The 24690-nt window shown below is 53.6% G+C and overlaps 1 protein-coding gene across 2 annotated transcripts in view; it reads left to right on the top strand.

The window, feature by feature from the left end:
• Positions 1-20493: 20493 nt before the first annotated feature.
• ZNF385C (zinc finger protein 385C) overlaps positions 20494-24690 on the top strand; it is a 56322-nt gene continuing 52125 nt past the window's right edge. For both annotated transcript variants that reach the window (XM_063178950.1, XM_063178949.1), the window contains exon 1: positions 20494-20535. The gene's annotated coding sequence lies outside the window, so the exon portion shown is untranslated. The remainder of the gene's footprint in view (positions 20536-24690) is intronic.

Genomic DNA, 24690 nt, shown 5'->3' with positions numbered 1-24690 from the left:
GTGGGATGCGGAACGAGGATGTAACACCGGGATGCAGCTCAGGGATTCAGCAAAGGATGCAGCCCCGGGATGCAGAACCGGGATGTAGCTGTGGGATGCAGCTGTGGGATGCAGAACCGGGATGCAGCTTCGGGATGTAGCTGCGGGAATCAGCCCCGGGATGCAGAACCGGGATGTAGCTGTGGGATTCAGCCCCGGGATGCAGCCCCGGGATGCAGCTGCAGGATTCAGGCCCGGGATGCAGCCCCGAGATGCAGCTGAGGGATGCAGCTATGGGAATCAGCACCGGGATGCAGCTGAGGGATGTAGCACGGGGATGCAGCACCGGAATTCGGCCCCGGGATGCAGAACTGGGATACAGCTGCGGGATGCAGCCCCGGGATACAGCTGCGGGATGCGGCCCCGGGATGCAGCTGCAGGATTCAGCCCCGGGATGCAGCCCCGAGATGCAACACCGAGATGCAGCCCCGGGATGCAGCTGAGGGATGTAGCACGGGGATGCAGCACCGGGATTCGGCCCCGGGATGCAGCACCGGGATTCGGCCCCGGGATACAGCCCCGGGATGCAGCACCGGGATTCGGCCCCGGGATGCCGCCCCGGGATGCAGCTGTGGGATGTAGATGCGGGATGTGCCGCCGCCGCCGTTCCCCTCCCACTCCGTGCGGCGCCCAGCGGGGGCTGGACCGCGGCGGCGCGCGCGCTGCCTTCATCCCCCCCCCTCCCTTCCTCCTCCTCCTCCTCCTCCTCTTCCTCCTCCTCCTCCTCCTCCTGGAGCGCGCTCGCACGCCGGGAGCGGGGAGCCGGCGGGAGGATGCTGCAGACGGCGGCGGAGCCGGGCGGCTGGGCAGGTACGGGCGGCTGCGGGCACCGGGAGTTGCGGGCTCGGGAAAGTTGTGGGAGGCGGCGGGGGATGCGCTGGAAAGGCCCCGGGATTCGGGCTCGGGGCCGGGTGTTCGATCTGCTCCCCGCGCTCCATCCCGGCGGTAACGGGACACGGGACAGGGGGCGGCGGGAGCCCGGTCCGGAGGGGTCAGGGGAGACGGGAACTTCTGGAGCGGAACTTCAGCGAGGTTCCCTCTCCGAGCGGGACCCGGTAACCCCGGCTGGGCCGGTAACGCCGGTACCGTGGGGTGTGAGCGGCACCGGGCTCTGCCGCAGCGCCTGGGCACGGGCACGGGCAGGGGCACGGGCACGGGCATGGGCATGGGCACGGGCAGCGCTGGCCCAGGAGGTGCCGGGGGTGCTGCCCAGGTGGGGCAGGGGCGGTGGAGCCGCGCTCGGGCCCGGCTCCGCTGTCACCGTGCACAGCACACCCAGAGCCGTGCCCTGCTGGGATCCGGGCTGGGAACGGAGCCGAGGCTCTGGCTGCACTCTTGGCTCTTACGGAAAGACCTTCAGAGAGCCGTACAAAAGCTCTTTCTGTCGGCCGTGTCTCCGGGTGGGAGCAGCGCGGTGCCCTGCTCCAGGAATGTGGAGGCAGAAGCGGATTGAGGCTCTCCCCCGGCCCTTTCCAGCAGACTTTGCTAACTCGGAGCAGCGCTGAGTTCTGCTGGAAGCTTTTACGGAGTTTGCACCGGGGTGGGCAGGGCTGGGGCTTGCTCTGCCCCAGGGCAAAGCCCGCGGATCCCGCACAGGGACGTGCCCGTGCCTGCCCTTGGCAGCGCCGCTCCTGCTGGATGGGCGGGTGGCAAAACAACAGCTTGGCACAAGATTTGTTTGCGGAGCAAAATTCGAAAGTGCTGCCTAAACAGAGGAGATGGTTCTGTGTGAAGGGTGAGGGGTCGAGAGCCTGGCATTGCACTCTTGGGGCTTCCAGGTTGGTTCAGCCTTGCTGCTGGAGCTGCCCCTGCAGCTGGATGTGTGTCTGTGTGTCCCATGAAGTGTGGCAGCACTTTTGCCCTACAGGAATGAATTTCGGGTGAAAATGTGAGGCGGGAGCTGGCCCTGCCCTGCTCAGCACATTGGTTTCACCCCCTGCTCACCTGGGATGTCTGAGTGGGGAGTGGAGATGTTTGTGTCTGCAAATAGCGCCAAAGGGCAGCGTGTGTGACAGCCTGCAGATAAATGAGGCTCTGTCCCGGCTGGCAGCCTGGCTGGGAGTTCCTTCAGCCACCACCATCCAAATCCACCACCACTGACTTTTTTTTGAAGTGACTGCAGGTGTTTTTCCAGCCCAGTGGCTTTGCTGAATGTCACTTGTGTGGGAGGGCTCCGCGGGGATGGAGGAGCTGTGCTGGTCCCTTGGTAGCTGCCAGTGTGATTGTGCCAGCCAGAAGCTGTCGTGCCCTGTGCAGAGTTCAGGGCAGGGTGAGGATGCCGTGCTCTGTGGATTTCGTGCTGGCTCTGTAATCTGCCACGTGCTGGGGAAAGGCTGCTGTGCCCCTGGATGTGGCTGTGCCTGCGAGTGCTCAGAGCAGGATCTGCGTGAGCAGGGCTCTGACGTCACGCCAGGCTGTGCCTTCCTGCTGTGAGCCTTGTGCACCAACATCCCTGGGCTGGCATTCCCGGGCTGGCATCCCTGGGCATCCCTGAGCACCCCTGGGCATCCCTGAGCACCCCTGGGCTGGCATTCCTGGGCTGGCATCCCTGGGCTGGCATCCCTGGGCTGACATCCCTGGGCTGACATTCCTAACCATCCCTGGGCTGGCATTCCTGAGCATCCCTGGGCATCCCTGGGCATCCCTGAGCTGGCATTCCTGGGCTGGCATCCCTGAGCACCCCTGGGCTGGCATCCCTGGGCTGACATTCCTGGGCTGGCATTCCTGGGCTGGCATCCCTGAGCATTCCTGGGCTGGCATCCCTGGGCTGGCATTCCTGGGCTGGCATCCCTGAGCATTCCTGGGCTGGCATTCCTGGGCTGGCATCCCTGAGCATTCCTGAGCATCCCTGAGCATCCCTGGGCTGGCATTCCTGGGCTGGCATCCCTGAGCATCCCTGAGCTGCCATCCCTGAGCATTCCTGAGCTCCCATCCTTGAGTTTCCTTCCTGAGCATCCCTAAACTCCCATCCCTGAGCTCACACCCCTGAGCATTCCTGAGCTCCCATCCCTGAGCTCACATTCCTGAGCATCCCTGGGCTGGCATCCCTGAATTCCCATTCCTGAGCCCCCATCCCTGAATTCCCATCCCTGAATTCCCATTTCTGAGCTCCCATCCCTGAACCCCCATCCCTGAGCTCCCATCCCTGAGTTGGCATCCCTGAGCTCACATTCCTGAGCATCCCTGGGCTGGCATCCCTGAATTCCCATCCCTGAATTCCCATCCCTGAGCCCCCATCCCTGAATTCCCATTTCTGAGCCCCCATCCCTGAGCTCCCCTCCCTGAGCCCCCATCCCTGAATTCCCATCCCTGAGCCCCCACCCCTGAATTCCCATTTCTGAGCTCCCACCCTCCTTGCCTGGGGCTCCAGAGCAGCTGCTCTCTCTCACTGCCCAGGTGCTGCTCAGCTCTGACAGAGCAGCAGCCTCTGCATGGAGAATTTGGGAGGCTGTTTAACAGCACCAGAAGTAACAAACATTTCTGGGAGCTGGTGGCTCCCTGGCCTCAGGGCTTGGACCCCAGTGCTGGGCTGTGGAGGGGCTGCATGGTGAGGGCTGGGGTCTGGCTGCTCAGGTGAGGAGGTTCCATTGTCCTGGATGCCATGCCATGCCATGCCATGCCATCCCATCCATCCCATCCCATCCATCCATCCATCCATCCCATCCATCCATCCATCCATCCATCCATCCATCCATCCATCCATCCATCCATCCATCCCATCCCATCCATCCATCCATCCATCCATCCATCCATCCATCCATCCATCCATCCATCATCCATCCATCCATCATCCATCCATCATCCATCCATCCATCCATCCATCCATCCATCCATCCATCCATCCATCCATCCATCCATCCATCCCATCCCATCCCATCCCATCCCATCCCATCCCATCCCTCCCCACCTGCCTGATGTTCTCTGCTCTCTTTATGGGGGTTCATGCTCTGCCCAGCATTCCCAGCTGTTCCAGGACAAAGTGCCACTGGGGACAGGGACAGGGACATGGACAGAGCTCATCCTGCCTCCTGTTCACCCCCATGGGCTGGCAGAGCCTGGAGTGATGCTGTGACCCACCTGGCTGTGACCATGTGCAGCAATTCCCAAATTCCACAAACACTCCTCGAGCATCGCCCCAGCCCCCTCAGACATCACTCCTAAAGGAACCCTGGTCTCTGGGCTCTTATTTGTTGTATTTCTGGGCATCTCCCTCCTGTTTGGCTTTTATCTGATGCTCCTGGGGAGATCAATGTGTTTCTAGGAGTGCACAGCCCAGGTTTCCTATTGACTGAACCTTTGCAGGGATGTTCCCAACCCAGCACTGGATATGTCACCTCCTTTTACACTGGTGAATTCCCAAAGCTGCAGTGGGACCAACAGACAGTCTCCAAAACGTGCCAGGTTTACACATTAAAAGGGCAAAAATTTCCTTTCCAAGCCCTGCAGCCCTTCCAACTGCTTCTCCTCAGCTCAATCAGGACTGGAGTTTGAGTGAGCCAGAGCCCTCGGTTCTGCAGCTCTTTAATCATTTCTAGGGATGATAAAAATGCAAAAATGTGCTCCCAGAGCAGAATAATGAAACCCATGAGGGTCTATTTGTCAATTTAGCAACGATATTGTGATGTACAGAGGCTGTTTCTTAGTATGATGTTCTGAGATTGCCTCCAAAATAGCTCCATAATTTCTGTGTCAGAAAGCCCCTGTCAGGAATTATGTGTGTGCTCTCAAGGAAACCCAGGCTGCAGCTGCACCCTAACAACTGCTCCATTTCTCTTAGAAATACAACAATTTACTCGCCAGTCATCAAAAGGAACCTGCAGATTGAGGAGCCATGAGCTGCTCTGTGAGCAGGGGATGCCCCAGCTGTAAAACTGCTCCATTTCTCTTAGAAATACAATTTATTTGTAAAGGGAACCTGCAGATTTAGGAGCCATTCTGTGAGCAGGGGATGCCCCAGCTGCAAAAACTGCTCAATTTCTCTTAGAAATACAATTTACTTGCCAAAAGGAACCTGCAGATATAGGAGCCATGAGCTGATCTGTGAATAGGGGATGCCCCAGATATAACAACTGCTCAATTTCTCTTAGAAATACAATTTACTTGCCTTGCAGATTGAGGAGCCATGAGCTGCTCTGTGAGCAGGGGATGCCCCAGCTGTAAAACTGCTCCATGTCTCTTAGAAATACAATTTACTTGCCAAAAGGAACCTGCAGATTGAGGAGCCATGAGCTGATCTGTGAATAGGGGATGCCCCAGATATAACAACTGCTCAATTTCTCTTAGAAATACAATTTATTTGTAAAGGGAACCTGCAGATTTAGGAGCCATTCTGTGAGCAGGGGATGCTCCAGCTGTAAAACTGCTCCATCTTTCTTAGAAATATAATTTACTTGCCAAAGGGAATCTGCAGATATAGGAGCCATGAGCTGGTCTGTGAGCAGGGGATGCCCCAGATATAACAACTGCTCAATTTCTCTTAGAAATACAATTTACTTGCCTTGCAGATTGAGGAGCCATGAGCTGCTCTGTGAGCAGGGGATGCTCCAGCTGTAAAAACTGCTCCATGTCTCTTAGAAATACAATTTACTTGCCAAAAGGAACCTGCAGATTTAGGAACCATGAGCTGCTCTGTGAGCAGGGGATGCTCCAGCTGTAAAAACTGCTCCATGTCTTTTAGAAATACAATTTACTTGCCAAAAGGAACCTGCAGATTGAGGAGCCATTCTGTGAGCAGGGGATGCCCCAGCTGTAAAAACTGCTCCATTTCTCTTAGAAATACAATTTACTTGCCAAAAGGAACCTGCAGATTGAGGAACCATGAGCTGCTCTGTGAGCAGGGGATGCCCCATCTCCCTTGGGAGGTTCCCTGGTGCAGGTGTTGGCATTTCAGAGGCACCAGGATGCCCTGGCCATGGCACCAGGCTGTGGGCACAGGGAGAATTTTGCTCTGCATGTTCCCCAAGCACTCCTGACTCCACAGGGGCTGAAGGCACAGAGAATCCTGTCAGAGGCACTTTTATTGTTTTATTTTATATAAACCCCACCACTTTCCCCCTGCAATGTAAACAGCCTTTTCCCCAGGATGGATTCCTGGCAGAGGGGCTGCTGGTGGGCTTGGGGCCCTGCAGGGGTGGGCTCAGGAGGAATCCTGGTCATGGGAGAGGTTTCTGGAGGAACCTGGCTCTGGTGAGAGCTCCCAGCCCTTGATACAGAACAGATCTGGGCTGCTTTGAAATGGGAACGTTCCCGAGTCGTGATTTTCCCTGGCCTAATTATGGAAATTTTTTAATTAGTTGATAAGGAAGATCACTGGGAAATTGCAAAGGAAACATTTTGAGGTGAAGCTGGGTCTGCCTGGAGCCAGGAGCTGCTGCAGCTGCTGGACCTTGCTGGGCTCAGGGTGCTGAGGGAGCTGAGCATCCCTGATGCTTCTTTTGGTGAAGTTTTGGGTTTTTCTGGCCCACAGGTGTGATGCTGGCAGCTCTGGGCCAGCCCTGCTCACTCCCAGTCAGGGATGAGCTGGGGGCTCTGTTGGGGATCAGGCTGTGCCCCTCTGTCTGCAGTTTGAGCATTTCTGCTCTGACATCTGGCCCCTGCAGCAGGAATTGCTGAATGTGGGGTGGGTTTTGCCTGTTTAGGATCATGGGGGGTTCTCATCTTCTTGTCACCCCCAGTTCTCTGAGAGCTCTGCTGCCTTGGAACTGCAGAATTCTGCCCTTGGGGACATCTTTGGTGACATTTCTGTAAAACCACTGGCAAAGGGCTAAGAGCTTTTTTTGAGGATATTTTTCCCTTTATCTGTTGAAGCAGGAGAGATGTGAAACCAATGATTTGCCTCTTGCCAGTTGCCACTTGGCTCTTGTGCTACCCTGGATGTCCCTGCCAGGACCAGGACAGGGTGGCAGAGATGCCAGTGGTGGAAACCAGCAGGGAATGACCCAAACCTCCTGTATTTTGTGGATGTGGGTAACTTCTGCCTAATTTTAGGTTTTTTTTCTGAATTTTCTCTGTCAGTTTGTGTGGTTTGCTGCCCTGGAGATCCCTGCCAGGACAATGTGGCAGAGATGCCAGTGGCCACCGCTGGTAGAAACCAGCAGAGCAGGACCCAAACCTCCTGTTTTTTGTGGATGTGGGTAACTTCTGCCACATTTTGGGTTTTTCCTGAACTTTCTCTGTCAGTTTGTGTGGTTTGCTGCCCTGGATGTCCCTGCCAGGACCAGGACAATGTGGCAGAGATGCCAATGGTGGAAACCAGCAGGGAACGACCCAAACCTCCTGTATTTTGTGGATGTGGGTAACTTCTGCCTAATTTTAGGTTGTTTTTTTTTTTTTTTTTTTTCTGAATTTTCTCTGTCAGTTTGTGTGGTTTGCTGCCCTGGAGATCCCTGCCAGGACAACGTGGCAGAGATGCCAGTGGCCACCACTGGTGAAAACCAGCAGAGCAGGACCCAAAGCTCCTGGTTTTTGTGGATATGGGTAACTTCTGCCACATTTTAGGGTTTTTTTCTGAATTTTCTCTGTCAGTTTGTGTGGTTTGCTGCCCTGGATGTCCCTGCCAGGACCAGGACAATGTGGCAGAGATGCCAGTGGTGGAAACCAGCAGGGAATGACCCAAACCTCCTGTTTTTTGTGGATGTGGCTAACTTCTGCCTAATTTCAGTTTTTTTCTGAATTTTCTCTGTCAGTCTGTATGTTTTGCTGCCCTGAATGTCCCTGCCAGGATCAGTATGGCAGAGAAACCAGTGGCCACCACTGGTGGAAACCAGCAGGGAACAACCCTAACCTCCTGTTTTTTGTGGGTGTGGGTAACTTCTGCCCCATTTAGGTTTTTGGTTTTTTTTCTGAACTTTCTCTGTCAGTTCGTGTGGTTTCCCCAGCCAGGTGCCCAGGGGGCGTCAGTGCTGTTTGTGTTGGTCGGAAGCGCTGCTGCTCCGCGTTCCTTTGAAGGGCTGGAGGCACAGAGCCGCTCTGTGCTCTTCTGAGGAGCCTCAAACGCTGGTAGGAAAAAAAAAAAAATCATAAAAATCCCAAACAAGGGCAGCCTGTTATGGAGCCAGCAGGAGATGGGAGTGGCACAGAGCTGGGCTGGGGCAGGTTCTGCACCTCAGAGCCCTCCCAGCCAGAGCTGGGTGTGCTTCCTCTCATCCAAAGCCAGGGCCTATAAATATCCCCTCTCCAAATTTTCAAGAAGTATTAGGAACTCTCCAGGCTTATTTTTGAGGGCTGTTACGAAAGGGTTTTAGAGGATTAAAGCTCTCCCAGATTAATCTGCGCTCAGCCAGGGCAGTGCTGGCACCCAAGGCGTGGGATGCAGGGGGTTCTCCATCAATCCTGGGCTCCCCACTGCCCATCTGGCTGGGAAAGGGAGCAGCTGGACTGGTGGGGAAGGGGAGAAACAGCCCACAGAGCAGTTCCAAACTTTTCCCAAGCCCCACTGAACCCCCCAGACCTGCCCAGCATCTGTAGTGCTGCAGGATTGCACAGGCCAATGTCAAATTTTTGTGCCCTCTGGTTTCCAGAGGAAGTAATTAGCCAACAGGTGTAATTAGCCAACAGCAACTGGACTGTGGGGCAGCGAGGAACACTTCCACAGAGCCATGTTCCCAGTCCCCAACTTCTCCCAAGCCCCCCAGACCCACCCAACATCTGTAGTGCTGCAGGTTTGCATGGGTCAATGTCAAATTTCTGCTCCCTCTCGTTTCCAGAGGAGGTAATTAGCCAACAGGTGTAATTAGCCAACAGCAACTGGACTGTGGGGCAGTGAGGAACACTTCCACAGAGCCATGTTCCCAGTCCCCAACTTCTCCCAAGCCCCCCAGACCTGGCCAGCATCTGTATTGCTGCAAGAATGCACAGGTTGATGTCAAATTTCTGTGTCCTCTGGTTTCCAGAGGGGGTAATTAGCTAGCAGGTGTACTAACAATTTAATAAATGTGTCAAATAAGCGAGCCAGTTGTGGTGCAGAGCACACTGTGCCTTTGGAGGAGTCTTCCAAGGGCTGGGGATAAGCCAGATGGGAAAACAACAATTCCCTTGTCCAGGCTGGGTCTGTCCAGGCTGGGTCTGTCCAGGCTGGGTCTCACTCCTGGCCAGGAGCTGCTGCACAACTCAGGGAGGGACCTGGGGCTGGCACTGCAGGGCTCACACCTGAATCTCACCTTCCTGGTGGTGACCTGTGTGCTCCATGGAAGGCACAATCAGTGCCAGAATCCCTGGGCAGAATGGGCACAGACCAATGCAGGGATGGCACAAAGGGATTTAGAGGCACCTGGCAGCCCCCTGGCCTGTGCCAGCCCTGCTGCAGTGCCAGTGCTGCTCCCACGGGCATGGGGGCTCTGGACCCTCCCAGGGCAGTGCCAAGGTGGGTTCTGGTGGCAGAAAATCATCTCCAGCACCGGCTGGCTCTTGGCACCTGCTGGGAAAGCTTCTCAGTTTGTCCTTGGGAGCGCTTCTCCTCCTAAGGGCTTGGGCAAACCCTCTGGCAAGGGCACAGTGGTGCGTGGCAGAGATGCTGGCAGGTGGCAGGATGCCCTGAGAGCCCTGGGAGCTGCTCCCACTGCCCACCCACCCCCAAGGAGCTTTTCCTTCTCCCTCCAGGGATGGGAACCCAACCCCTGTGCAGCCCCAGTGGCTCTGGGGTGACAGAGGATGCAGAATCCTTGGAGAATTAGGGTGGTGAGATGCTGTGGGGCCAGGCAGGGTCTCTGCTGCGTCTGTGGAAGGTGGGCTCAGGTCTTGAGGGGCTGCAGAGGGTTTGTGAATGGCCCTGCTGAGCTACTCTGCGCCCAGCACAGGGATGGGCAGGGCAGGCAGGGTCACAAAGAGCCTCTGTGAGGGATTTGGCCTCTCCCTGCCTGCCCTGGCTCCAGCGGGGCTTTGATGGGTGTAAATCAGTAACACAGAGCAGGAAATCCTGCAGAACCCAGACCTTGCTGACCCTGTCACCCCCAGACCCCCTCCTGCAGTGGGATCAGGCACTGCCGAGCTGGGTGCCAACAATCCTGCCTCTCCTCACCTGCTGACAAGGCCTTGGAAAAGGGAGAATTCTTCAAAACATAAAACAAATAAAATTAGGTCTTCTGGTGAGGGATTAAATGGGGGCCCTCAGCTGTATTTATAGAAGGTTCAAAAGTAAATCTGTTCCCAGACTGAATAAATATTTTGCTCAGGCAGGCACGATCTTTAGTTCATCTCTCTTGCAAAGACTTGAGTGAGAGGGGAATTGATTTTCTCCAGCCTGAGCAAGGCAAGCGCCTCTCAGACCCAGATAGGGAGTGAAGTCCCATTATCGGCTGAAATGGGGAAGCAGCTGGGAAATCATTAAAGAGAACGCAAAGACAAAGCTGCTTTAAGGAGGTGACAACTCGCTGTCCTCCGGTGGCTGGGGCTGCTTTGGGGCTGTGTCACTGCCCCCATCAGAGGGTTTGGTGGCACTGGGTGACATTTTGCAGGTGCCCTGGGAGATGGGCATGGCTGGCACTGTGTGATTGCACAGATCCCTGCACAAGGGATGGCATGGGAGGATGTCCTGGTTTAGGGCAAATTTGGGAGTAAACCTCCAAAGGGGCCCCTCCAGAAAGCAAACCTGCTCGGCTTCTCCCCACAGCCGGGTTGGGAAGGATTCCTTGGAGAGAAGTGGAAAGAACCTGTTTGTTTAACAGGCACAGCACCCCCCAGCACACAAAATGAACAATACCAGAGGACACCACTCTGAAAAAAGATGACAAATTCAGAAAGTCTCTCCTGGGGGTGGTCACTCTGTTATCAGTCCTTGGGGTGCTGGGGCAGCTGCTGCAGCCACAAGGTGCAAATTCTTGGTGTTTCCCAGGTCCCAGTCCGGAGCAGGTTCAAGTAGGTCCAAAAAGGGGAAAGGAGAAACAGCCCAGGGAAAATTTGGACTGCTTAGCTAAACAAATGAGCAGAGGCAAAAAGCAGGAGAAAAGCAGAAGCAAGAGCAAAGCGAAAAGCAAAGCAAAAAGCAAAAGCAGCACCATGTACTGCCCAGTCTGTGTGTCCCACCAGGCTGATAAGAGAACACAAACAAAACATTTGCTCTTCAGAGCCAGACTTGAAGGCACAGAACATGATATCCAGCATAACAGAACACACAGATGGGGATACAAGCATCACAACGTCGCCTTAGGATAGGGGACCTGTGAGTGGCTCCCCTGGATGAGGGGGATCCATCCAGGTGTGGTGGCAGTGCCAAGGACATTGACCTCGTTCTGCATTCCTGCATGGATCACCTGGAGGTGCAGACACACCGACACGGGGCTGGAACTGCCCTCACAATCAGGTTTCTGCACTCATACACCTGTTGGGCTGTGGCTGCCCTGTCTGTCAGGATGAGAGGGAGCTGCTGGCACATCCCTGTCCCCTGTGACCGTGTTCACAGGGCTCTGAGGATGAGGGAAGAGATGCAGATCTGAGTCCATGTTTCAGAAGGTTTGATTTATTATTTTATGATATATATTATATTAAAACTATACTAAAAGAATAGAAGAAAGTATTTCATCAGACGGCTAGCTAAGACTAGAATAGGAAAGAATAACAAAGATTGTGACAGAGTCAGAGCTCACTGTGATTGGCCATTAATTAGAAACAACCACATGAGACCAATCCCAGATGCACCTGTTGCATTCCACAGCAGCAGATAACCATTGTTCACATGTTGTTCCTGAGGCCTCTCAGCTTCTCAGGAGGAAAAATCCTAAGGAAAGGATTTTTCATAAAATGTGTCTGTGCCAGTCCCCAGCCTGCAGGATGCAGCCATTGGTGCTCAGGCTGAGGCAGGTGGGTCCCAGCAGAGGCTCCTCTGGCAGCCCAGGGTGCTCAGCACAATTCCAGCTCCAAGATCTCCTTAATTCCAGCCAGACCCGGTGTTTGCAGACATCACTTACTGCCAAAACAAGAGCTCAGTGCTTTGCTCTTGATCAAGGCAGCTGCCAGGACAGTGCCAGGGCAGTGTGAGCTGCCCAGCCGGGGCTCCCGGGACTGCTGGGCCTGAATATTTTGATTTGGAAGCTCAGCCTGATCATAGGATGGAGTACCCTGCTAAGCTCACCATGGCTAATAGGAAGAGCAGGCCCAGGTTAAGGTCTGCTAAGGAGAATGGAAGGGGCAATGGGGGTCAGATTGAGATTGCTAGGAGTAAGGCTGGTATTGGGGTCGTGATAAATAAGATTGGGGAGGATGTTGGTGGTCGAATAGGCTCTTTGATAAATAGTTTCACACTGTCTGCTAGAGGTTGTAGGAGTTTGCAAACACAGCAATGTTTGGGCCCTTTCGAACTTGTATGTAGCTCAGGATTCTGCGCTCTACTAGCATGAGGAAGGCTGCTTCAATTAAGATTGGAAGGGCATAGGAGAGGGCTATGATGAGGTTGATTAAGAGAGGGTTTGGGTTAAACTAGGGAGAAGATTTGCATCCGAGACTGCCGGGGCTGCTGGGCCTACCAAGGCTCCCAGTGCCGCCGGGGCCACCGGGGCTCCCCATCTCCCCACGGCTGTAGCGCTCCCCTTGCCTTCTCCCCGGTCAGAAAGGAAACCATAAAAAGGAGAATGAAGAGCAATCCAAAGCCTTTGGCAGTGTTTTCCAGCTTGGTTTCCCGTGGCAGAATCACATCACGCAGATGCTGCCTGCAGGAGGGTGCCCAGCCCCAGGTGGGTGCCTGGTGAGGGAGTGGTGGCGGTGCCTGGAGAGAGTTCGCTGTGCGAGCTCTGTCCTCCCCGCGCTAAAAAAAGGCACGAAATGAGCAAAATTACGCGCTGAGTCACTGATTGTTCACCCGCTGCTTTAGTCACCAGCGCTCCCACACCGGGGGACGCTCGCTGAGGGGGCACAAACCGAATTGTCACCGCCTTCAGTGGATGTGGCCCAGAGCAGCGACGAGCTCCTGCTGCCCTCACAGCCTCTGCCACCACACAGCCCATCCGCGGCCGCAGGAGCTGCTCAATTAATGACAGCTCCCTGATGAATGCGCTGATTAATCGCGGCCGTGTGCTGCGGAGGTGGTGGCAGGGGACAGCTGCAATGTCCCCTGTCACTGTCCTGGCCTCTGTCCTCCCACGGGCACACCGGGGGGGGGGCTCCGTGCCTCAGTTTCCCCGCTGCTCCCCGGTGTCCCCCACCCATCCCCGCGCTGTTTGAACCCGCCGTGCCGGAGCCCAGCGTGTGTGAAAGAGCCTGTCTGAGCTCAGGGAAGAGCCATAAAGGGCCTATTTATGGAGCTGGCTCCTCACAGTGTTTTCAGACACAGCCCTCGCATGTTTTCATAACAGCAACGCCTCCGCCTCTCGCCGGCTCCGGCGGCGCGGAGCCTCCCGCCGCTGTGCCCCGGGGAACCGGGGAACCGGGAGCCCTGGCAAGGGGCTGCAGGCTGCGGGGATCCCCCTGGCATCCCGGTGAGGCCCCGAGGCCGCTCCAGGGCCGTGCCTTGGAGCTGTGCCCGGCTGGGACACGCTCGGGGCCTGGCACGGCCCGGCTGCGGACGGAGCTGTCAGCAGCCCCTCTGCCCCGGCTGCTTCCCACTGCCTGTGCTGGGAGAATTAACCCACAAACGTCAGGGGTTTGTGTCCAAAAGGAGTCCTTTTACTTTATTTGAATAAAGGAAGAGGCCATGGGGTATTCCCGTGGGGTCTCTCAAATTTTTGGAGGGTCCAGCCTCCTTTTTATCCCAATTTCCCTTCTCTCTTCCCACATTAGCTGAGGTACTTGAGAGGTAAAAAATTCTCGATATGCCTGATGCCGAAGATTTCCCTCTAATGCATAACCCTCCCTTATATTAGGAAAATTAATCCACAAACACCAGAGGTTTGTATCCAAAAGGAGGCAGAGGAGTCCTTTTACTTTATTTGAATAAAGGAAGAGGCCATGGGGTATTCCCGTGGGGTCTCTCAAATTTTTGGAGGATGCAGCCTCCTTTTTATCCCAATTTCCCTTCTCTCTTTCCCCATTGGCTGAGGTGCTTGAGAGGTGAAAAATTCCCGATATGCTTGATACCAAAGATTTCCCTCTAATTCCCTCCCTTAAGTTAGGAGAATTAACCCACAAACATCAGAGGCTTATGTCCAAAAAGGAGGCAGAGGAGTCCTTTTGCTTTATTTGAATAAAGGGAGAGGCCATGGGGCATTCCCGTGGGGTCTCTCAAATTTTTGGAGGATGCAGATACCGCTGTCAGCTCCAGCTGCAGGCAGGCCTGGAGACCCTTTAGTTTAGGCTACATTGCATTACATACTTTTCTTTTGGTTACAATACATTATATACTTTTTTTGCTGAGCATCTTCATACAGTAGAACCAATCTATACCTTAACTTTTATCTCTAGCCCATCATAACTACTATAATTACCATATTCATGTTACTGTTCTCCAGTCACTCAAAGTCAGTACATTACAGTTTAAGCTGGAAGTTGTTTTTCAGTTTTCTTGCAGTGGAAAATTCTGAGACCTTTTTTCTACTTGCAACATTTGCTGACTTGTTTGCCAGTGCTATCTTTCTGCTTGGTAAAAACATCTTCTTGTTTGGGGTAGGTTTATCCTTTGCTCTAAGTCATAAAAATCTCTCCTAACTGACATAACCAAGAAGGCAAAGGGTATCCAGTAAGACTGGCTCAGCAATTCTTCTATATCAAAACTTGCTTCCATCTCTATTCCTTCATCAGATTTAAAAATCTTTCTGCTAAGCACACATATCTGTGAGACTTTCCTGTCAAACTTCCATCCTTCCCAACGTCGTGAGTCCATTTTGGAATTCCTTTCAAGCAGGAGCTCTGACCCACCCGAGCTCATTAAATAACCTTAAATAAATCCTCCAGCTGCCACCTGCACTGCCAGCCAGGGCTGGCTGCCCTGTGCCCTCCTGGGAGCAGAGGTTTCCCACTCTAATTGGACACACGTGCTGCTCTCCTGACCCTGGTGAGCTCCAGCACAGCCCAGGATTCTCTCACTGCAGCAGCTGGGCAGCTTCACCCCAGGCTGCAGGAGCAGGGCTGGGACTCCTGGAGCTGCAGGAGCTGGGAGAGGAGTGTAGAAACCAAACCATGGTGAGAGGAGGGAGCAAATCCAGGCCATGCTTGTCACTGAACTGATTAAACCCCAGCTCTGAAGCTCTTCCCCTGTCCTCTAGCCAGTGAGCAGTGTATAACTTCATTACTGCACATCCAGGAGTCGCTGAGGGATGTGGGCGATTCATTATCATCTGTCCCATTTCATTTCCCTGCCTGTCAGCTCTGGTGCTCACAGACAAGGCAGGCTTTCAGGGTGTGAACTGAGGCTGGAGGCTCCTGCAGCACAATTGTGGCACCCCCATCACTTTTGGGGACCCCCCCAGCACCACCTTGGGGGGCTCAGGGGTTTTGTGGCACCACCATCACCCAGCTCAGGGGTTTTGTGGCACCACCATCACCCAGCTCAGGGCTTTAGGGGCTCGGCTGTCAGTGGGGACGTCATGAGCTGGGTGTGCAGCATCATTCTGGGGACCCCCAGCCCTCGGTGAGGGGGAATGCAGGAGTCAGGGATGGTTTTAACTGGTTCTGATGCCTCTCCTAGTGACGGCTCTGGTGCCATGGTGCTGTCGCCTGTCAGACAGGTCTGTCCTGCTGGGTCCTGCTGGGCTCCTGCCTCAGATCCTGGGGACTAATTGCTCTGCAGAAAGCATTTCTCACAAGTTTCTTTCATAAGAAACAGTAAAAAGGCTTTGATTTAGCTCTTTTCTTTTCTTCCTGTCTTTTTTCCCTCCCTTCCTACCCCAAATGCAGAAGCCCCTTTGATCGTGCGGGTAACAAGCAGCTCTGTTTGTGCTGGGGAGTTGTCAGTGTGCTAACACGACAGCACAGTCTCCTTGTCACCTCACACACAATGAATTATTCCTCTCTTTGCGCCATCTCTGGGATAAATGACTGCTCCCAGATGGGCTTGTCACCCATCCTTAACCTCTGATCCCTGCCCAGCATGGAGTGCTGGTCACTGCAGCTCACCCAAAGGCTGCAGCAAAACGTTGGAGTGGGGAATTGTCAGCCTGGCTTGAAAGCAAATTGCTTTGCCAATTTATTTTCTTTCTTGTGTATGAACATATTTCTCTTAAAGGGATGCTGTCACATTAAATATGGAGCTGCCAACTGCAGGCATTAAAAAATCATGGGTCGTCCCATTTTCCTTCCTCCCACTCTAAATTCTGAGAAAACAATAAATTAGGTTTTGGGTTTTTTTAACTTGTCATCTGCCTTCCAGCTCCAGATGCTTTTTGCAAACTTTTCCCAGCAGCTGGGAGGTTTGGGAGTGACAAGTGCCATGGAATTGGGGCAGAGGGGGTGGCACTGGGGTGGCCCCTCAGCCAATTTGGGGTGCCAGGGGGGTCCCCAAGGGCAGAGCCAGGGCTGTCCTGGTGCTCAGGAGCCGCCTGCCACCACAGCTGATGGGACTGAGCCATGTGCTGGTAAGGAAATCTTCCCCAAATCTGCCCGTGAAGGGCGTCCACTGTCAACAAGTGTCACTGTGTCACTTTGTGTCACTTTGTCACATCTCCTGTGACAGATGCAGAAAATCCTTTTCAGCCTTTTACGTTTCCAAGCCCTTTTCTTTTTAGGGAAGGTGATGGAAGGAATGTTGTTGTACTTGGACAAAACGTGTTTCCTTGCTGAGGTGGGGAAGGGAATTGTCATTTGTCACACTGAGCAACTTCATGGAAGTTTCTGGATGTGTGGATCTGGGATGGGAGCATGTCTGATCTGATCTCAGGTATCAGAAATCTCTCATATAGGAGAGATCTGATTGAAAACAGGTTCCAGATGGGGCTGGGTCAATGCTTTCCCTTTTTTTCTGCTGCAGGTAGGGATAAGTCTCTTGCTACTCTTTAATTTTAAAGAAAATTCTCTTCCACAGCTTCACTGCAGCCTCAGAGCTCAGCAGGGCTCAGCTGCCCCCAGCCCCACCACGTGGGCTCCAGAGCCTCCCCCAGCAGGGTGTTTGATAACATTGATTTTAATAAAGCTCTGGGCTTGTTTTGATGGACACATCCAAAGCACTACATGGATTTAAACAGATCCCATTGCAAATGTCTCTATCTGATACCCCTGGCGTGACCAGACTGCAAATGTCACTTGCTTAGCACTATCAAATATTTAATTTGCCTTGTAATAGAGGAGCCTTTGAGAGCTCCAGCTTAAGCTGGAGGTCTCCTGTTAGCCAGAAGCTCTCCACAAATTCACTTAAAAGCCAATTTCTGCCTTGAAAAGCTCCTGGTGCAGATGTGGGAGTGAGGGGAGCTGGGAGGGAAGAACTTTCCCACTGTGCTGGAACCCTGCTCATCACTGTAAGTGCTCGTGGTGGCTCCTCACCTTCGCCAGGGGAACACGTGGGTGTGGGAAGGGGGTTGGCAGTGCCATCCCGTGGTGTTTGTGCCAATGCTTGTGGTGTTGTGTGTCCAGTGGCATTGCTGCTGACCCTGCTGTGTGTGCCTGCAGTGGGGGTGGAGGGGCCCAGGAGCTGGCCTGGGTCTCAGTCTGGATCCTGCGCTTGTGGAAAATCACATTTTATGGGAATTTCCCTGTGGCAGCTTCAGCGAACAGTGAGGGGAGCACGAGGTGCTGCCAGGGCTCAGAGTCTCCCTGGGCATCACCTGGTTCTCCGTGCTTTATTTATTTATATTTCATTTTTATTTTATTTTATTTTATTTTATTTTATATTTTTATTTTATTTTATTTATTTTATTTTAATTTTATTATATTTATTTTATTTTTATTTTTATTTTATTTATTATATTTATATTTTTATTTTTATTTTTATTTTTATTTTTATTTTATCTTATTTTATTTATATTATATTATATTATATTATATTATATTATCTTAGTTTAATTTATTTTATTTTAATTTTATTATTTTATTTTATTTATTTTTTTATTTTACATTTTAAAATTTAATTATTATTTACATATATATAATACATATTAAATAATTATATAATTATATTTAATATTTTATTTTAATTTATTTTAATTAAATTTTTAAAAAGATTTTATTTTATTTTATTTTATTTTATTTTATTTTATTTTATTTTATTTTATTTTATTTTATTTTATTTTATTTTATTTTATTTTATTTTATTTTAATTACACCACACAGTGGCTCTGTGAGACCTGCCTCTGCCCAAACCTTTGTGCTGACCACAAGAATCCTGAAGGATGCTGTGATCTTGTCAGGTTCTCCTCATGCAGCAGAGATCCTGGGGATGTTTTGGGGGTTGAACCATGGAGCTCAGTCCTTCCTCCTCCTCTCTGTGCTCACACCTGGAGCCAAACCCAGGGATGGAATGTCTCCCTCCCTGCTGGGCTGGGAGCAGGTGGCACTGCCCAGGTTTTGTTTCCTCGAGCAGCCAGGCAGAGAGGCAGCATTTTCCCCTCCATGGTGTCTCCTTCAGCCGGGTTTCGCTGTCCTGAGCGGGGCTGGGATCTGCTGATTCAGGGGACAGGCAGCCCTGCATGCGGCGTGAATGATCTTGGTGTGCACGGGAGAGGACAGCGGCACCGCGGGATGCTCCCTGTCCTCCCCGGAGGCTGCAGGACGCCCCAGTGCCCTTCAGCCTGTGGCAACGGGGCTGAGGGGAGCCCCAAGAGCATCTGAGGGTAAGAATTGGGAATTTGGGGCGGTCAGAACTGAGGGTTGGGGGTGCTATGAGCTCTGTGTGCGTCCCCGTGCCAGGAGCCAGCCTGCAGAGCAGAGCCCTTGAGGAGAGGCAGCTCCCACTAATCCTTGCTCTGATGGTTTATGGACTGATCCTAAAATGTGCCTGGCTGTGGCATTAGCAGAGCATATGCCAGGCTTTGGGGGCAGCTGGTTTGATGCAGTGTTATGAAATGCTGGAATGCTGCAGCCATGGCCAGGCCCTCCAAAACCTGCAATCTGCCAGGTGTGCTCAGGGCAGCACGCTGAAACATCAACTGATGCTACAGCAGCTCCCCTGGGCACCTGCACGCCTGGGGCAGAGCTCCCTGTGCCCTTCCCAGCCCTTCACCAGTGCCCAGCGCCCCTTTATGAACTTACACAGGGAATTTTGTGCCCAGCCCCATTCCCTCTCTCCCCTGTCACTGAGAGCTGCTGTCAGGTGCATCCAGTGCCCCTTTATGAAATTACACAGGGAATTCTCTATGCCCAGCCTTTGATGCAGCCCCATTCCCGTGTCCCCTGTCACTGAGAGCTGCTGCCAGGTGCACCCAGAGCCCCTTTATGAAATTACAGTGAATTTTCAGCCCCCAGCACCATTCCCCCATCTCCCCTGTCAGGTGTGAGCACTCAGTGCCCCTTTATGAAGTTACACAGGGAGTTCTCCATGCCCAGCCCTATTCCCCGTGTCCCCTGTCAGGTGTATCCAGTGCCCCTTTATGAAATTACAGTGAATTTTCAGCCCCCAGCACCATTCCCCCATCTCCCCTGTCACTGAAAGCTGCTGTCAGTGCCTTTATGAAGTTACACAGGGAATTGTCTGTGCCCAGCCCGGAAAGCTGCCCCATTCCCCCATATCCCCTGTCACTGAGAGCTGCTGCCAGGTGTACCCAACACCCCTTTATGAAATTATAGTGAATTTTCAGCCCCCAGCCCCATTCCCGTGTCCCCTGTCAGATGTGAGCACCCAGCGCCCCTTTATGAAATGACAGTGAATTTTCAGCCCCCAGCCCCATTCCCGTGTCCCCTGTCAGATGTGAGCACCCAGTGCCCCTTTATGAAATTACAGTGAATTTTCAGCCCCCAGCCCCATTCCCATGTCCCCTGTCAGGTGTATCCAGTGCCCCTTTATGAAATTACAGTGAATTTTCAGCCCCCAGCCCCATTCCCGTGTCCCCTGTCACTGAGAGCTGCTGCCAGGTGTACCCAGTTCCCCTTTATGAAATTACAGTGAATTTTCAGCCCCCAGCCCCATTCCCATGTCGCCTGTCAGATGTGAGCACCCAGTGCCCCTTAATGAAATTACAGTGAATTTTCAGCCCCCAGCCCCATGCCCGTGCCCCCTGTCACTGAGAGCTGCTGCCAGGTGTACCCAGTGCCCCTTTATGAAATTACAGTGAATTTTCAGCCCCCGGCCCCATTCCCATGTCGCCTGTCAGATGTGAGCACCCAGTGCCCCTTTATGAAATTACAGTGAATTTTCAGCCCCCAGCCCCATGCCCCCTGTCACTGAGAGCTGCCGCCAGGTGCACCCAGCGCCCGCTCTTGGCCCAAGGTGGCCGCTCCGGTGCCACCCCTGCCAGCTGGCATGCCACCCCTGCCCCGCGTGACAAAGCCCGGCGCTCTTTGGGACCCTGCTGAGCCCCGGGCACCGGTTCGTGCCCGGCTCCGCTCCGGAGGCTGCTGATGAGCGCTGATTTAGTGGCGATCGAAGCGCGCTTGAAACCCGAGCCAGGCGCCTGCAGCGCTCCAGGCACGGGCTGCGGTGCCCGGAGGTGGCACAAGGGCAGAGCCGGCCGGGCACGGCCGTGCCAAGGGCAGGGCTCCGCACCAGCACAGGTAGGGGCACCCGGGGCTGCCCTGAGGAGAGGCTGGGGCTGAGCACGGGTGGGTGGGAGGGCTGGGAATGGCCTGTGCCCGCGGCCAGGGGGCTCTGGGGATGCTGGGGGGGTCTGGGGGTCCCTGCTGGCTCTGGAGGGGGCACAGCAGGTGTGGCAGGGGCAGGATCACAGGGTGGGGATGGGATGCAGGGATTGAGCTGGGCTGAGGGGTTGTGGCAGCTCTGGGGGTCCTTGCAGGGGTGGACAGGGACAACGACACTGCTCCTAACTCAGGGGTTTGGGGGAATTTTGTGACAGCTCTTGGTGGTCACTTTGATGCCAACACTTTCTTTTATTTCTGTTGTTTTTATTTGCTGTTGTGTGTACTCTGGGGGTCCTTGCAGTTTTGGACAGGGGACAATGACACCGATCCTTACTCAGGGGATTTGAGGGAATTTTGTGACAGCTCTTGGTGGCCACTTTGATGCCAATATTTTCTTATACTCCTGCTTTTATTTGCTGTTGTGTGTACTCTGGGGGTCCTTGCAGGTGTGGACAGGGACAATGACACTGGTCCCTACTCAGAGGGTTTGGGGGAATTTTGTGACAGCTCTTAGTGGTCACTTTGATGCCAACACTTTCTTTTATTTCTGCTTTTATTTACTGTTGTGTGTACTCAGTGGGAGGCAAGGAAGGTGATGCCAACACTTTCTTTTACTTCTGCTGCTTTTATTTACTGTTGTGTAAATGGGAGGCAAGGAAGGTGCATTCAGTAGAATGTAACCCAGTGAACTCAAATAAGGTTTTTTTTTCCCTTCAGATTTCTTGCTGTCTTACCAAGTCCATGCACTTTCTGTTCAGGTGATGTTTTCCCTCATTGCTGAATGGAGAGATCTCCCAGTTAGCTCCTGTCAGGTCCCCTCAGCTCTGTGGCAAAGGCAGTTTGATTTGAGGGGAGGTTCAGGCCATGTGTGCTGGCTCTCCTGAGTTCAGTCCCAATAAAAATCCCATGGGATACAAGCTGGTGCTGATGGGAGGAGGGAGCACGAGGGTCCCTGCTGGGGTGGGACACTGAGAGAACATCCCTGCACAGATGTGCATGGGAAATTCTATCCAGGCTGGGATAACAGCACTCCCTGTGCCTTTATGGGTCTGCTCCACGTTATTCAGGATACAGGAAATGGTATAGAAATAATGGGGATGACAATGGGAATAATGGGAAAGGAGCTGACCTGCATCAAAGCTGCTCCTTCATCAGGATTTTGGAGCTTGGCCAGAACCCCACTGCCCTGCTGATGTGCCTCATGCCCAGCCAGAGGCTTTTCTGGGATGCTGTGGGGTGCTGGGGATGCTGTGGGATGCTGTGGGGTGCTGTGGGATCCTTTGGGATCCTTTGGGATGCTGTGGGGTGCTGTGAGATCCTTTGGGATGCTGTGGGGTGCTGTGGGATGCTTTGGGATCCTTTGGGATCCTTTGGGATGCTGTGGGATGCTGTGGGGTGCTGGGGATGCTGTGGGATGCTGTGGGGTGCTGTGGGATGCTGTGAGATCCTTTGGGATGCTGTGGGGTGCTGTGGGATCCTGTGGGATCCTTTGGGATGCTGTGGGATGCTGTGGGGTGCTGTGGGGTGCTGTGGGATCCTTTGGGATCCTTTGGGATGCTGTGGGGTGCTGTGAGATCCTTTGGGATGCTGTGGGGTGCTGTGGGATGCTTTGGGATCCTTTGGGATCCTTTGGGATGCTGTGGGATGCTGTGGGGTGCTGTGGGATCCTTTGGGATGCTGTGGGATGCTGTGGGGTGCTGTGGGGTGCTGCTTCAGCACAGTGTGTGGGACGGAGCCATTGCAGTGACTGCATTCTGTGTTGAAGTTTTGGTTTCTGGATTTTGCTTTGCACTCAGGAGCTGAGTGAAGGATGGCCCAGCACGGGGCTCCTTCCAACAACCAGCGTCCAAAGGGACATCCCTGTGAGCCCTGGCTCTGAGGGGAGGGCAGCAAGGAGTGCAGGGTGTCCCAGGGCCCTGGAGGTGCCATTGGTGCTGCTCAGCCTGGGCACATCTGGCTGGGGTGGGTGAATTCCCGGGAGAACCCTTGGGAAGCTGAACCCCCAAAATTTGCCACTGCTTGTGATCCTCCTGCATGGAGGAGACAAAACCTCATCAGTGCTGGGGTGGGATGGATGGTGGAGCTGGGATGTGGTGACCCTGTGAGCTCAGAGCCACCCTGGGGGTGTCACTCAACCTTCACCCTGCCTCAGTTTCCCTCCTGTGAAAGGCAACACCCCCCCCCCATCCCCCGGCCAAAAATTCCTCAGTGCTTTGCTGGAAAGGTGAAATCTGCCCCAAACCAGGCGTCAGTCAGGGCACTGCCAGCCTGCACACGTGCCATGATCTGTCCCTGTGACCTGTCCCAGCCACCCGTCTGTGGCTCTGACACCCGAGAAGCAGAACAGGCCCAGAAGAAATTAAGTGAATGAGACAACAAGTGTGTGTGCAATTAGGACAGACCTTCAAACGCTGCCCCAGGGCTGGGACAGGAGCTGCTGCCTAATCAGAGCAACAGCAGCGCCCGTTCTAAAGACGAGCGAGACTTTGGGGATACTTTGTCCACATAATGTTCCAATTTTAGCTCTGCGCCCTGGGATGTAATTGCATTAAAAATACCCGGGGAGGGGGAGGATGCCAAGGGCACCCGGCGACCTGCCTGGGCTGGCTGTCCCCGAGGCCCCGGCTCACATTCCTGCTGCTGATCGCCTCCCAGATCTGCTTTCCGGTTGTTCTGCTAATGGTTATCCTGGGAAAGGCTCTGTTGGCAGCCAGGGGGAACATCTCCTGCTCCTTTGGGCTGAGCTATGGATGGGGACACCCGCGGCCACCTCCAGGCTGCAGTGAAGGAGTGCAGGACGGTGGGGATGGACGGAGAGGAGAGATCTCTGCAGCCAGGTGGTGGAATTTGGGGTTTATTGCAATGGGCCAAGTGCAGGGCCCTGCTGGGAGCTGCCAGGCACAGCTCAGAGCAGGCTGAGAGAAGAGAGGGGGAGAGAGGATGAGAGCGTAAGAGGGTGAGAGAGCGAGGTTCCCGTTACAATACAAAAAATCTTCTGTGTTGAATATTCTAATTCTCACTAACTAATCTAGTGCAATATACAAACCCTATGGCATTTACACACAGCTTATAAGAATCATTACATTACCATCCTGTGTTATGAGAGGATGAGAGGGTAAGAGAGTAAAGGAGTAAAAAGGTCAGAGAGTAAAAGGGTAAAAGACCGAAGTTCCCGTTTCAATACAATAAATCTTCTTCTGTGTTGAATATTGTAATTCTTACTAACCAATCTAGTCCAATATACAAATCCTATAGCATTTCCATACAGCCTATAAGAATCATTACATCACCATCCTGTGTTACATTTTAAACCCTAAAAACTCCTCTTTGGGCCCCTTCTGCCAAGCTGTAGCGTCTGCTCTGACCCTTGGGCCTGTCTGCAAGCAGAGGGTGTTGTTTCACCTTCAGCCAGCCACACGATTGTTTTCCAGATGTTCAGTAACTAAGGGATCTCAAAGCTTGCTTTCATTTCAATCTCTCTTATAGTCTCTATATTCTCAAAATCTTTTACCAGACAATCATATTTATAAGGCTTTCCTGTTTCATCTTCCCCGACACTGCAGGAAGGCACAGGATGGGGCTGTGGAGAGGGGAGCTCACCGGGTGGGCACTGCAGTGTCCCTGCCTTCTGTCCCCGCTGTCCCCGTTATCCCCGTTATCCCCGCTGTCCCCGCTGTCCCCGTTATCCCCGTTATCCCCGTTGTCCCCGTTATCCCCGTTTCCCCGTTATCCCCGTTGTCCCCGTTATCCCCGTTATCCCCGTTATCCCCGCTGTCCCCGTTATCCCCGTTGTCCCCGTTGTCCCCGTTATCCCCGCTGTCCCCGTTATCCCCGTTGTCCCCGTTGTCCCCGTTATCCCCGTTGTCCCCGTTGTCCCCGTTGTCCCCGTTATCCCCGTTATCCCCGCTGTCCCCGTTATCCCCGTTGTCCCCGTTATCCCCGTTGTCCCCGTTGTCCCCTGTCCTCGCTGTCCCCGGTGGCGGCTCCGGGACCGGGCGCGGAGCGGCGGCGCCACCGCGGGGCTGCGGCCGGGGCTGCAGAGAACCGAACCGAGTTCAGAGGCTTTAACTC

The sequence above is a fragment of the Melospiza melodia genome, chromosome 30 (assembly GCF_035770615.1).
Source record: "Melospiza melodia melodia isolate bMelMel2 chromosome 30, bMelMel2.pri, whole genome shotgun sequence".
Taxonomy (NCBI): Eukaryota; Metazoa; Chordata; class Aves; order Passeriformes; family Passerellidae; genus Melospiza; species Melospiza melodia.
Note: the sequence above shows the minus strand (reverse complement) of the source record. Positions and strands in the feature narration are given on the sequence as shown.